General features: G+C 35.7%; 1 protein-coding gene and 1 non-coding gene across 2 annotated transcripts in view; both read left to right on the top strand.

Moving 5' to 3' along the window:
- The window catches only part of CPED1 (cadherin like and PC-esterase domain containing 1), a 306,287-nt gene that overhangs the window by 163,256 nt on the left and 127,097 nt on the right, over positions 1 to 15,934 (top strand). The window lies entirely within an intron of this gene.
- On the top strand, positions 10,074 to 10,179 carry LOC116550441. Its single transcript, XR_004268410.1, has one exon. It is a non-coding gene; the product is annotated as a U6 spliceosomal RNA (small nuclear RNA).

Here is a 15,934-nt window from a genome sequence, read left to right as displayed (position 1 = left end):
TGTTTAGCAGCACTCTTGGCTTCCATCCACTAGATTCCTATAGCAACCCCCTCCCCAAAAAGTGTCAACCAAAAATGTCTTCGGACATTGCCAAATGCCTGTTGAGGGATAAAGTCAACCCTGATTGAAAACCACTGGTTTAGACAAATGGGTTTCTGTTTTCTACTGTCCTATGTGTTCACTAGGAGTGTGAATAATTTATGAGTAATCCTTCAATGTTGTATGTTAGAGAATCATTCTTATCTTTCATCTTCGTATTTTAAGTCATTTCTGTAGACAGTGACACTATTCTGAAAGCTCTTTATTCTATTCATTAATCTCCCTTCTTTTCTCTCCAATGTAATTATTACAATCAGAAATTTGCATTCAAATACAGAAAACATTGTTAATGAAACATAAAATATCATATAATAGAGTGAGTCTGTTATTTCATTCTGATTTACCCATAAACAATATAATGTTTTGTTGTTAGGAAGAAAGATTTATAAAATAATAAATTGTTATTGTGGCTAGAATATTTCATGTTTAGGAATTAATAAAATATATTTATGTTATAAGAAAATTAATATACATAAGGGGGAACATTTCTTTTAGTATTCCTTTCCAAATCAAAATTTTTTGACATTGGGAACAATATAATATTCACACAAGTTGATTTATATAGATGATCTATGGTGTCACATACATTTTGCCCCCAAAATGTTGCACCAGAATAGAGTCATAAATAAAAGCTACAGAAAAGTTATATATAGGAGAAGTTATATATATACATTTCACAGATCTATTTGAAACAACTCTCATTTTAAAACAGATTATAATTTGCAAATGGAAAATACCAAGAAAAGACAAAATAGTATTTAACTACACACTTGAAACTGGTATTTGATGACTTATTTTTAAAACATCAATTAGCCCTCTATGTTCTGAGATATTAAATGATGTGTGAATGACTTCAGTTACAATATTTTGAAATAGTTTGGAACTCTCTCATTTATTTCTTCTACCCTTCCAACAGCATAGAGGTCCATTATAAAATAGCTCAAGTGATGGTTGTCTAATATCTTAGCAAATATTCATATTAAGAGATAGGAGTACATTTATCAATAATTATTTAATAAAAACCTGTTAGTTTCCAAGGTTATACTGTCAATTAAATTCCTATTTTAATGGCTATTAATTGCCTGACTACTTTAATGTACCAGAGGAATATGATTTAATTTTTTAACAATACAATATGTGCTGTAGTGAAATTCTCTCAACTAGTAACTGATTATTAAGTACCTGCTATACACTTTGTTCTGAGACATACGCTATGTGCTATAGGGGAATACAATACCAACTACAGCAGCCACAGAGGCAATAGGTATAATAGCAATGCAGCATTTACAGAACTTCTATTATGTGCCAGGCATTATGTCAGGCACTTTACTTTCTTGCCTTATGTAATGTTTACCCCAACCTTGAATATAGGTGATTTTTAATCCTTCTCTTGTTTTTTAATATATAGAGAAACCAAGGCTTTAGAAAGGCTAGAAATCTGTCACCCCTTTCTATCAGACAGATCATTAGTAAAGGTGGGATTTGAAGACAGGTCTTGCTGCCTTCAAATGAAGGGAGAAAGAGAACGACTAAAGAAATAGGAGCAAGCAATACTGAAGATGCCAGAATTGTAAAGGACAGGAAGAACTTGTTGGGAATTGGGGAGGAGAGATAAGAACTGGTTGGTAGTTAGAAATGAGATTGAGTAAACTGGGCTGTTCCATAGCTTGTATTCCTGACATTTGTGGGTCCTAGTCACTTTTACCTCTGTGGATCCTTTGTTCCAACAAATAAATAAATATTACATTTTACAGTAGTGTTGATATAAATATATTAATATTACAGATGTAGACTCTCTTTGACTGAAAAGTTTGTTTCTTTTTTTTGCTTTTAAAGAAAATAAAAATTTGGGGGCCCCTAAAAAGATGACATACTCTACGCACTGCAGCTGCTGTGTCTAATAGAGGAATTGGGTCTACTCTAACATTTCACTCTAGAGATCCTTAGTAGTGGCACCTACCTTGCTGTCAAATGGCCTGGACTTTCAGCATTCTTTCAAGTCTTGTTAAGTGCCCTTGATTTAAATGTATCACCTTTGCAGGTATTTCAGATTATTTGTCCACGGACTGAGCCATCTTTTACCTGTGTTCTTCAAGAGCCCACAAAGCACTTACGGAAGTGAAATGTTATTTCCACGAGCAGCGTGGAGACATTCTGAATGCATAGACCTCCCCAGTGGCCAGGAAGTATTTGCATACATCCAAGGCTTGGGAGGTTTTAACATTCAGTTTTCTTCAAAAGCGAGCAAAGATGAGAGTGATATATTCTTTCAATCATGACCTGTTTTAGCACTTACGTAAATTATCTTTTGTGTTGATGAAAAATCATGTTAAACACTCACCTCATGAGGGAGTGTCACTTATGATAAGATAGATTACCATTTAAATAAAAACTTTTGCATAGCACATTTGTTTTGCATGTTTCTCCAACTCACACCTGCTTCCTCTACTAGAAGAAGCAAACTTTTGCTATCCAGCAGAGCAGCAGAGCCAGTACGATGTGCAGGAGAATTGGGTCTTCCTAGCTTCTGACAGCATCCAGAGAAGTTTCTCTGAGTACTACCTTCTGGTATATTTCCTCATTGTTGCTTCAAGTTTGTGTTTCAATATTCTAAGAATTTGTCTTCTGATTTCTGAACTGGACATAGAAATAGAAAGGAACCCTGAGAGGTTTTTTTAAAAAAATATTCTGCTTGAGTAGCTGGATTTTCAGTGTGACATTTGAAACTTTGAAGGAGGTTGTGGCTAAAAGAGAAGTAGAGGGAACCTCTTTTTGATAATGCCCACATCTTTGTGGCTTGAATGGCTCCAAAATTTTATTTTTAATCTTTCTTTCTTCACTTCCTTCCCCATTTCTCAATCCAAACTAGCTCTAGCAAAGGTATATACCAGCACAGTGAGAGGATGGTGGTGAGAGAAGAGATCATAGGCACGAGATTAGGTATTTTGTTTTTATAATTTCAGATTTTATTATAGATTTGAGGGGGTACCTGTGCAGGTTTGTTACATTGGTATGTTGCGTGATGCTGAGGTTTGGGGTATAATTGAACCCACTACCTAGGTAGTAAGCATAGTAGCCAAGAGGTAGTTTTTCAACTCTTGCCTCCCTTCCTTTCTCCCTGCTCTAGTATTGTCTATTGTTGCCATCTTCATATCCATGCATACCCAATGTTTAGCTCCCACTTATCAGCGAGAACATGTGGTATTTGGTTTTCTGTTCCTGCATTAATCTGCTTAGGATGATAAGCTCCAGCTGCATCAATGTTGCTGTAAATGACATGATTTTATTGTTTCTTATGGCTGTGTAGTATTCCACATGGTGCATATGTATCATATTTTCTTTATCCATTTCACTGTGGATGAGCACCTAGGTTGATTTCATGTCTTTGCTATTGTGAATAGCACTGCAATGAACATACAAGTACATGTGTCTTTTTGATAGAATGATTTTTCTTTTGGATATATACCTAGTAATGGTATTGTTGGATTAAATGATACTTTTGTTTTAAGGTCTTTGAGAAATCTCTAAACTGTCTTCCACAGTGGCTGAGTGAATTTACATTCACACCAACAGCATAAGTATTTCCTTTTCTCTGCTGCCTCAGGTTAGGCATTTTTGTAAGTCCTTTTTCCCATAACCAAACCAAGTCTAAAACATAATTTATTTTTTTGAAAAAGATATTTTTGGCTTTATCAAACAACAAAGTTTGGCTCTATATAGGATAAATTAAAGCAAATGATTCCTCCAGGCCAGTAGTTCTTAACCTTTCGGAGGAGGCAATGTGCCTCTTAGAATATCGTGAAAGTTTTGACCCCTCATCTCAAGAAATAATGTAGATATATATGCCCAATGGTGTACACAGTGTCAGAAGTATGAAAAGTCCCAGGTAAAAATTCCTATCCTAGTAACTCGCAATCTGAAGCAGAATAATACCAGCAGTGACACACATAATAAGGACAGTTTCATTTCTGGCATAAATGTACATTATTATAATTCAGTTTATTGAGCACTTGCTTTGTTCCAGCAACTGCGCTATTTATATACATTGTTTTATTTGTAGTTTTGAATGATAAATAAATTAGTGTCTATATAAAAATATAACATTTTGGAATCACATGTGCTTTTTCAATGATCTGTATTATCACAAAGACCAGCAATTGTGATATTTGTCAAGGCAAATTGTCACCAAATCTATTATTTGCTTTAGAAATAAATATCTGTAAAGAGCTACTAGCCCTTGCTTTCTTCTTACAGGCTCAAAAAGTGGTTATGAGATGTAGGTAATGGTGCTCCTGAAAACTCAGGGAAATTGAACAATATATCATTTGGACTATTTATATTATTCTCATTAGTCAAAGCTATTGGTGTGCTTTCTTTCAGCAGGCTATAACAAATTGTTGTTTGTTCAAAGAAAGGTTGGCCCAATGTTTCAATTAGGTAATACTCAGAATATTTCCACATGCGTTTGACTAATTGTGACATTTCCTTCAATAGGCATGTGTTGTAGGGACAAGAATGGGGGATGGAGTATTCCTTGCAGATGATTTCACTGATTACAGAACTAACTACAGGCTGGTTTGATGTATATTCCCTGAAGACAGAAGTAGGACACTTTACCGCCTGACATATTTAACTCCTTTTGAAAATGATGCTAATTTGTCTTTTTTTCTTTTTCACCCACATCCTTTTTATAGGCAGGACTGATGAGTTTAAAACATTGAGCATGACTTCATTCTTCAAAGCAGAGCAGGCCCCTACCCAGTGCCCTCCAGCTCTCAGGACCTCATTCTTTAGCAATGTGGTACAGACGTTCACCGTGTTTGCTGGGTTTTTACCTCCTCCACATCCCCCAGCTCCCCACCCCTCCACATGCTTGAAGATGATCTTTCCAGACCTAATGAATTGGAAAATAAATATTGCATGTGGGCTTCCTGACCTGACAAATTATTTTAAAATTAAATTCTTGATAAAGTTAAGAGACCTAGGTTTCAAAGGTTCAAGAAATAACAGGGAGGGAGAAATTTTCTTTGAGTGAAATAATCCCTCTTAAATACTTTGATCAAAATACTATTTATGTTGTCTGGATTTGAGTTACAGCTCAACTGTTACTTGTCGGAGACCTTGGAGAATTTCTCATCTGTCATATGTGGATAGTAATGATACTGACACTCAAGGGACTTTCAAGGAAAATTTCAGTTAATATTCTGAAGATCTTGGACTAGTGCTTGGGCACATAAAGAGTCCAGTATCCATGTTTGCAAAATATATATGTTAAAAGAGATAGATAAATAAAACGTGTCTTCAGATTGGCATAAGAGGAAAGTTTAAAACATCAAATTTTATTTTCTCATTGAAGTCTAGTGAAATGTACTGGAGACTTTCAAATTGCTTATATTTAAGTTTATATTTAATAAGATGCAAAAATATGAAGGACTTTGCAGCATGAATCACCTGTGCTAAATTATACATTACATTGTTGTAATAAATATGATTACAAAAATTTCAGAATTAAGTGTAATTTATCCTTAAACATGTATTTTGACAGTTGCATTATTAATAGTGAATGTCATTTTATTAGCAGTCTCAGCTGAGAGACTGAAAATTCAAGAATTATTTAACAATAAGAGAGGAAACATTGTTTTACTAAAACCGGAAACATCTTTCCCAGATTTCACTTGGTAGATTCCATTAAGGTTAAAGATGAGGAGATCAATGTTCTCTGTGCCACTTTAATAAACTAGTAGCAAAGGATAAGGATATTATCTATGTTTTATGAGGCATAACCATAATGTAATTTAATTATTGTGTATCTATAATCTCTAAAAAATACTATTATTCTAAAAGACTATAAACTTTTTGAAATTAGATTTTATCCCAAATGACTTTTAAATATTTTCCAAATGCTAATACGTCTTCACAGATTAGAGAAACAAAGCAAAAATGGCAATCAGGATTACATCAAGCTGAAAAGCTTCTGCACACCAAAGGAAACAACCAATGAAGAGATGAGATAACCTACTAAATGGAAGAAACTTTTGCAAAGTGTCCATTTGACTAGGGTTCAATAGCTAAAATATGTAAGGAACTAAAACAGCTCAATAGCAAAAAAGAAAAAAAAAGTCTGATTTTAAAATGAGTAAAATTTCAGAAAAGACATTTCTCAAAAGAAGACATACACATAGCCAACAAGAATGTGAAAAAATGTTCCACATACTAACCATAAGAAAAATGCAAATCAAAATCACCATGGCATATTATCCTACTCCAGTTAAAATTGCTTTTATCAAAAGGACAGACAACAGATGCTGGCAAGAATGTGGAGAAAGGGGAACTCTAGCACATTGTTGGTGGGAATGTAAATTAGTACAGCCAATATGGAGAACAGTATAGAGGCTCCTCAAAAAGTAAAAATGGAACTACCAGGTGATCCATCAACCCCGCTGTTGAGTGTATATGCAAAAGAAAAAAAGTCAATATATGTAAGAGATACGTGTGCTCCCATGTTTATTGCAGCACTATTCACAATAGCCAAGATATGGAATCAACTTAAGTGTCTGTCACAGAAGAGTGGATAAAGAGTAGTATACACAATAGAATATTATTCAGCTATAAAAAGTATGAAATCATATAATTTGCAGCAGCATGAATGGAACTGGAGGCCACTATATTAAGTGAAATAAGCCAGGCACAGAAAGATGAAAGTTCCATGTTCACATTCATATGTGTGAGATAAAAAAGTGCATCTCATGAAAATAGAGGGTAGAATGATGGTTACCAGAGGCCAGAAATGGAATGGAGGAGGAGAAAGATGAAAGGAAAAAAGAATATAACTATACGTATTACCACTGAACTGTACACTTAAGAATGATAAAGATAGTAAATTTTATATACATATTTTATCTGGATAAAAAATTAAAAAAATAAAATGTGATCTCTCATGACTCTTGCATATTTTTATTGTATGCAGTGCAATACTGTAAACTTGAACAACACCAGGGGATGCATACAAAGTACCATCACTAATGATGCTGCAAGTGCTCCCAAGACACAGAGAAAAGTCATGATATAGCAGAAAAAGTTGAATTGCTTGATATGTATCGTCAGTTGAATATGTGTTAATCAATTGTTTATGTCGTTAGTAAGGCTTCAAGTCAATATTATGTTATTAGTAGTTATGTTTCTGTAGAGTCAAAAGTTATACTTGGATTTTTTTTTTTTTTTTTTTTTGAGACGGAGTTTCACTGTTATTGGCCAGGCTGTAGTGCAAGGGCACAATCTCAGCTCACCGCAACCTCCGCCTCCCAGGTTCAAGTGATTCTCCTGCCTCAGCCTTCCTGAGTAGCTGGGATTGCAGGCATGCGCCAGCCACCACACCCAGCTAATTTTGTATTTTTAGTGGAGACGGGGTTTCTCCATGTTGGTCAGCTGGTCTTGAACTCCAGACCTCAGGTGATCCAACCACCTCGGCCTCCCAAAGTGCTGGGTTTACAGGTGTGAGCCACTGCACCTGGCCTACAGTTGGACTTTTGACTGCCTGGGGGATTGGCGCCACTAACCACCACCGCTCTTCTTACCTCCTGTTGTTCAAGGGTCAACTATATATACTTTACAAATAGCTTTGGCTCCAAGAGTTAACTTGTAGGTTATTGTTTGGAACTTGTCATTATTTTTTTGTTGGTGTATAGAAGGAAATGTACAAATGAGGTTAGGTTTTAGGCAAGCCTTCAAAAGCCCATGTAGTATATGATATCACTAATACAGTAATGGGGGCAGTCATAAGAAAGGGGTCAAGTACACCGGGGAGCCCTGCAACAATTACATGTGGAGAAAAGGTTTGAGGGGCCAAAGCTGTTAATGGGGAAGACACCAGTAGAGAAGGGTGTGAGCTTGGGGCATGTTTCTAGCTGTAGGATTGATGACCAATAGTTCTATGGCCAGTAGCCGGGTTCATTGTTAGGCGATGTGTGAGTCTTGTGTTCCAATGTCACACTGAACTTTAGAGTTAGGAGGATCTTTGACATCTAACACCTCACCCCGCATATCAGTAAACCTCAATAATTTGCCAAGGTCCATCATCAATAATTGACCAGCGTTCATTGCCAGTCAATGGCAGAGTAAGGATGAGAACCCATGGATCAGGTAGCAAACCCGCTGGCAGTTTGTAGTTGTGCCTTATGTAGAAGTGCTATTAGCATACAGATCTAGACATGGTTCGCGGAGCCAGCTCCACATCCTTCAGAAATTCACTAATGCAGACTATGTCTAAATGTATGAAATGAATGCTGGATTGCCAATTCACTGACAATTTACCCTCCATGGCTGAAAAAGGTCCCTATTTCTTCTTTAGAATATTGACTTAGCTGTTCTATATCCTTACTTGTTAAGCCTTAGTGGCATCGTCTTGACATCACAAAATATAAAAACTGTAAAAATTTTTTTTGATGAAAGGAATTCATTATATTCAGAGACAATTATAATTCATTACTTTAATAAGCTTCCTTCAGTGATATCTCCAAGGATGAAACCTACATCGGTAATCTGCAAATCTTCCCAATAGCCAATCAGCAAGTAGGAAATAATTATTGGGTCATGGTATCAACATATGAGAGGTAATTGTTGTATTAAGTTCTGCTGCTGTTAAAAGGATTGCGTGTTTGTTAGAAATTAAACAAATACACTTGCCTGAGACCATACTGGTGCAGAGTGCAAAAATAATGATTTGTGTAAAGTTCCCGAAATAGCCTGCACTGACTGGGAGTCTTTGACATCCCTGTTCCCATGCTAAGCCCATCTGTGATCACAATAACCCCTCAGTGTGGCATTCAGCCCTCCCTGCCAACTGGACACATGCCGCTCATGAACAGCTTCTCACCCCCTTTTATAACCAGAGCACAAATATTAGATGAATTTCCTTTGAACTTCGCTTCCTTTTGGCTCTTAACATAGTCTTGCTCCTTAGAAGAAACATTTCAGGTTCTGGGACCCACAGAATCCCTTATTAATCATCCTTTTTTTTTCTGGAGGAACAAATAGTAAAAGGATTTTTATATTTCTCCAAGGTAATAGATACTGTGTATCATGATTATAAAAGATGTCCCACTTCCTAAATATTTAATTAGAATCTGTCACTGCAGTATATGGAATATTAACCATCTTGCCCTTAAAAAGAGTACTACGGTTTCTCTGCATAGCAATAATACTATTGATAAGAATAATAAGTTACATAGAAATCATTTATAGATATAGATATAGAATTAGAAATAATAAGAAATGATAGTCATTTTCTATTTGATGCTTCTTCCAAGAACCTTCGAAACCTATTTTTTGGTCTAAAGAACCTATTTCTTTAGACACTTTCATATGTAACTAGCCAGACAACAGCCAAGCCGTATTTAAATAACTCCATGTAATAAAATAATATGTTTTCCATATTAATAGGAAAGATTCCAGAATGTTATATTCTTTTTAATGCCATTATCCAGTTAGAAAACTTTTAACCATAATGATAATAATTTCCAGCTATCCCAAATCCTAAAATAAAGTGCCAACCCCCCCAAATATATTTTGTTACTGAAACATGTGTAAACAATTATGAATATCTAAACCATACTGGTATTGGTTTTCAGACTCTCTCCAAAACTGTAGGGAAAAAATGCCCCTAATGAGTATGTTGATAAATACATTTGACTTCAAAAGTTGCTCTTGCAGACCCAGAGAATAAAGATTTCATTTTTTATTGAATATTAAAAAATGGTATAAATTTTAGATTTTACATTTCAGGAAAAGACATCTATATTACTCTTCTCATTTGTGAAACTCAAGTTGATTCAAAACTGCACCAGAATCTATGAGTGGGGAGTAATCAATTGGAGTGAGATTATAATTTTGGGGAGATCAATGAGGGCCTCTGACTTGATCAAAAGTTTTTCTTCTTGTTTGTCTCTTCAAAAAATTGAATAGAAGTACATGGATTCGTGCTCGCTTCGGCAGCACATATCTAAAATTGGAATGATACAGAGAAGATTGGCATGGCCCCTGTGCAAGGATGACATGCAAATTCGTGAAGCATTCCATGTATAATAATTTTTTTAAGTTAAAAAAAAGAAGTACATGGATTCACTATGCCAGGTACATGAATTCATTATAAGAAAAAATTTGAAGTTAGATATATATTTAAATACTAAAATGTTTAGTTTAAAGTATTTTTAAATGAACCTACCTCTTATTGTTACCAGAAGAAGCAATCCCAATCTTATTCAAATTCTATTTTAAATGGCATGGATTCTCCCACCCATTAGCACAATATACTGTTTCAGTATTGTGGAATCTCCTGATCTTTCCAAAGAAACTTAACATTTGAATTTTAATGGAAGATCTCTCAAGTTTTATATGCTGGTAACTAATTTTTAAAAGGGAAGCCTCTGTATGAAAAACAAAGAAGTAAATAAAATTCTGTGATCAGATTCGGCACAGGGACCATCAGTTCATGTCTTCTGAGATCATCCAGTGTACTCATACCATAAATGATAAACTTAATGTGTGTGGGGAAGAAAGGATGGGAGTTGAAGAGAAAGGATATAAAAACTAGAACAATTTATATTGTTAATTTAAAAAACCTACTTTGATGTGGTTTTTAAAATAAAGAGGATTACTAGCAGATTTCACTGAAGAAAGTCCAGATATTCCAAGCTCCAGGTGAAGTTTGATTCAGTGTTTAAACAATGACACCTGTTTCCTCTCCATCTCACTGCTGTATATTTTAGTTGTTACTTCACCCTCAGACTCCACATGGGAGCCTTTAGGCAGCTGCAGGTTCTCTCAGATGTCCACACATGGCTGTGGTCCTGCTGAACTTCAAAATCTTACACCACTTTCCTGGGAGTTCCTGCAAAATCTGCATAAGTATCATTATCACTGATTGGATTTTGTGCCCAGGTCCTTACTGCTGATTGATTTAAGCCAAAGATGTCTAACCCTAGAACTGGTAAGAGGCCAATTCCTTCAAACCTCATAGCTAAGCGTAAACAACAATCAATTCCCAAAGGAAATTGGAAATACTCTTTTAAGAAAGAGATGCTGGGAAACAAAGAACAGAATCTATCTGAGGTTTGTCTTCTGAATACGTCCTCAGTTCTAGGACTTAAAAGACGCCTATGAAATATCTACTCCCAGTCTCAACTCTCCTTGTGGACTCTGATCTATTTATCCAAATGCATATAAACCACTTTTACTTAGACATCTCTAATGCCATTTTATCATTTCTACCCCACTGCCCACAACATTCTATTACATCTAATTTCTTAGTCAACGTTCTTGGGTGCAGGAAATAGAAATCAATTCTGGCTAACCTGAGCAGAAAAGGAACTTTATTTAAAACATATCTGGTAGCTTACAGAATTGAGCTATTATGGGAAGACTATAGAAGCAGAAAATAGACAGAAATCAAGGGAAATAGGGGAGCTGCAGGCAAGGTACTACCCCAAATCCCACAGTCATTGGACACACTTTCTTCTCCAGAGCCTGCAGGCTGTTGCTTCTCCCTCTGCTGCTGAATGTCAAGGTCATGAATGATTTCTAAACTGTCCTTTCTTATTTATGTCATTTGTTCCAAATTCGAAATCTTCGGTTGGGGCATCCAGTTAGCCACATTTGAATCACATGTCGTTGTCCTACTCACTAGATAGAGCAGGATTACTTGGCATTTATAGTATAGGATTCCCTCTACATAAGAGAGGGTTGAACAATGGGCAATTAAAAATGACAAATGTCCTTAATTCTTATATTTCTTGGAGCCTCACAACAAGACAGCTACCAGTTAAATATAAATAAGTCCATTCTCATACCTATAGCTCTCTAAAGATAAATATGCCCTCTCTATGGGCAATATGTTCCTCTCTCTTTTTTTTTCTTTTTATATTTCTCTTTAAAGTATCCAAAGCATAGATTCATTGACCACTTGGTGGCAATATTAAAGAAGGAGTCCAGGTATCACAGGGTTGGATAGACCAAATGATTTTTTAAAACCTCAATAATCTAAACATTTTAGATCAATGTCAACTTAGAAGTATGCCCTCACTCCCAATTTACTGCTAGGTGTTCTGCTCTTTCTTCCACTATTTGTGTGTTTGTAAATACTACAAGACAAAAGCTCCAAACATCACGAATCTGATTTGAGGGCCCTAATAAGACCCTGTGATCACTTCCTTTTCCAGATGCCACAGGGCGTGGCCCACTGCTGGATACTTGGCCCAGGATTTGAAGGGGATGTGTGCCACTGTGGATTTGGAGGATTATACCCACAATTTGCCACCCAATTCCTCTCTGTCCTAGTACACTTCTTTAGTTCACTTCTTAAGTTTCATCTAAGCCTTAAATGTTTCTGTCTCATTATGAGCAATGTAGGGACTTAGGAATCCCCTCCCTGAAATACAATAGGACCACGTTGACCAGGGCTCTGGCTTCACTTTCTTTCATTCCTCTTTTCCTCATCCTAGTGATTTTCAAACTTAATCATGCATTGAAATTTCCCAGAGGGCTTATTAAAACACAGACTGCTGGCTTCACTTCAACTGCATGTTGCCACTCAGTAGGTTTAGGGTGGGGTCCAATAATTTGCATATCTAACAACTTTCCAGCTGATGCTGATGCCATGCCTCTTGTCCCCAAACCACACTTTGAGAAACATTGCCTTTTACCACCCCTAAGCTAATGCCTTTTCTTTTATGTAGCTCAGGTGCATTCTCTTTTTAATACATATCTTCCATATTCCATTTATTTTGTCTGATAGGAAAGGCTATTTCTTTACCTCTCAAAATACCCTGTTTTTGTGTATGAAAAGTCTAAAGTTTAAATAATGTCACCAAGGAGATAATTTTTTCAGGGAATAAAATAAACACCTTTAGTGGCACTTCCTGTAACTTGACTTCTAATCCTATGTTGTCCACTCTATATTCTTTATGACATAAATGTGTCTTCATTTTCTCAACTTTTTTGACTCTTCCTATAAGTGATCCTGAATATCAAAGGTATTTTTCCAAGTTTTTTTTTAAACTCTCTGAAATTTTGAAATCCATTCATTATTTTCTTACTTTTGAGTATTTCAATGATTGTTTTGCTAACATAAATTACTAAGTTTCTCAAGTTTTATTTGCCCTTGTTAAACATAATTTAAATCTATAAAAATGGTCCTTTGTAGGGACATGGATGAACCTGGAAACCATCATTCTCATCAAATTGACACAAGAACAGAAAATCAAACAATGCATGTTCTCACTCATGGGTGGGTGTTGAACAATGAGAACACATGGACACAGGGAGGGGAGCATCACACACTGGGGTCTGTTGGGGGGAAATAGGGGAGGGACAGCAGGGGGCGGGGAGTTGGGAAGAGATAGCATGGGGAGAAATGCCAGATATAGGTGATGGGGAGGAAGGCAGCAAATCACACTGCCATGTGTGTACCTATTCAACAATCTTATACGTTCTTCACATGTACCCCAAAACCTAAAATGCAATTAAAAAAAAGAAAAAAAAAAGGAAAAGTAGTATCAAAAGACCTGCCAAACAAAGTAGTATATGTTGGATATAAACTTCATTTAAGTATCCAGTAAGTGTTTTTCCTTGTTTCTTTTGTTGTTATTGTTGTTTGTAACTGTTTTTGAGAAAGCAACTTCTAAAAGCAAAAGTAATTTTTTTGGTCAAACTTTAAAAATTAAAAACTCATTAACTGACCAGTAATGAAAATAAAAGTTCTGTTCATTAATGATCAAATTCGTTTGAGAACATAATTTCATATGAGTAGCTTCAAATAATCTTTACCCTAGTCTTCCTACTATTCAATCATGAAAGAATGATAATGTGGTTAGTAATCATTTGACCAAGCCATACATCATTAAAAATGTCCCCTTCTTAGAATTAACACTCTCTGTACTTTAATTTCCTTTCATTCTGTCCCCAATCTTTAGAGACCTCACCAGAGTTCACATATGTCCCCACCCTACTTCAGTCCCCTATATGATTAACCACCACTAAGTCTAAAGTTTCTAAATTATTATTTTTTCTTCTTTTTGTCATGTGTGGGGGGGAAAGGTAAAATTTTTACAATTCAGAGAAAGATAATATATTTTAAGATTGGCGCTGATAAAGATCAAGCATTTCTTTTGATCCTGGCTCTCATTTAAATCATTCGTATTCCAATTATGTGTTAGCATTCTAAATGGCCTCTTCAGCATCAAACTAAAATATGATTGTATATATTTGTGGCTTTTATAAACTGTATACTCTTGAGAGTCATCCAAGTTTTAGAAACATTATAATGTATGTGGCTATTTTGACAAATCAACATTCTTCTTATTGAATCAGTTTAACATATTTAATTTTGCTCACTTTAGAATGTTAATTATGTAAACACAACTTACCCACCAGCTCTGCCACAAGGGCCTGTTTGAGTGAATGGCTTTAAAAAAACATATATCTACACACACACACACACACACACACACACACACAAATGCATTTCACCAGAAGACCACATTTTGTATTTTGTATGATTTTATTCAATAAGATACATGGATTGGGTGTGGCATCAGAAGATTTGAATTTATGTGCTAGCTTTATTGCTTATTACCACAGTGACACTGAGCAAGCCACTTGGGTTCCAGAAAATTGTTGTGATATGTAAAATGGAGATAATTTATACTTGCCACAGCCTATATCACTGGATTGTTATTAAGAATAAAATGATAACGGATGTAAAAGACTTTTGTAAGTTCTGGAGTATTATACAGGTGAGACATATTGTATTATAATTATTTATGTATTAGACATACTGATAGATTTTACATAATTCCAGTTCATCCTTTTCTTGAATTGCAGTTACATATACATTCTAACATCTCACTCAGGAGAAAGGCTACTGTTTTATTTGATAATAAACTGAAATATGTAACCAAAATTTTGTGAGCCCGTATTGTAAAAACAACCCATGGTGCTATTCTCCCTGCCAATTCCCAAAGGATATTTACCTTTGAATTTTAAGAGGTAAAATTATTTTGGTTCTTCTTATCTTTAGAGTAATGCTGTATTTCTAATTCCTTTTAAAGTTAAGAATCATGTAGCATTAAAAAAAATATACAGTAGGCTATGGCATTTTCCTAGATGCTACAAGAAATAAATGTAGGAGAAAGTTCTTTAACGTAAAAATTCCTAACTGTTAACAGATTGTGAAAATGAGCAACAACTGTTGTGCTGAGGATCATGATCTACAAGTAGAGGGCAGATAATTCCACTGAGATGAAAAGAGTGCGTCTGGTGTTTGAGCTGTGGCCACATTTGACTTTCATGTCCTTTTGGGACACGACACACTTTGCGGAAGAAGAAAGTTAATGCAGCTGCCTTTGCTAATCATTCAGTATGACCCAGCCCCTCAGGGAGGAAGGCAAAAGCAGCTACGCTCTGAGACCCACCAACCTTGCTGATTAGCTGCAAATGCTAGTAAAATGACCCTCTAAGTCTGTCTAGCCCGTCAGGCCTAGAAATGTAATTTAGATGATTATCTCTGTGCCCATTAAACCTTGTGACCTATTGCAGTCTGTTTGAAGTTGGCTTGCTTACACTTGTTAATAGGGAAAAAAAGAAGGATTAACTCAGAGGTCATGAAATTAGAGTGCAGCCAAGATGATGGCAAAAGAGCATAGGAAACCTTCCTTGGCCCCTGTACGAGAGAGGAAGAACCCTGAGAATAAGGGGCTGTCAACAGAATTCATTTCTTTATGGAAAAACGAGTTCTTTGGAATGCAACCAAGATTGAATCCTTCACCCTTCACTAGTTTCAGTG

The sequence above is a fragment of the Sapajus apella genome, unplaced genomic scaffold, assembly GCF_009761245.1.
Source record: "Sapajus apella isolate SASKATOON/1434 unplaced genomic scaffold, GSC_monkey_1.0 scaffold7, whole genome shotgun sequence".
Classification (NCBI taxonomy): domain Eukaryota; kingdom Metazoa; phylum Chordata; class Mammalia; order Primates; family Cebidae; genus Sapajus; species Sapajus apella.
This window is presented reverse-complemented; position numbering and strand designations above follow the sequence as displayed.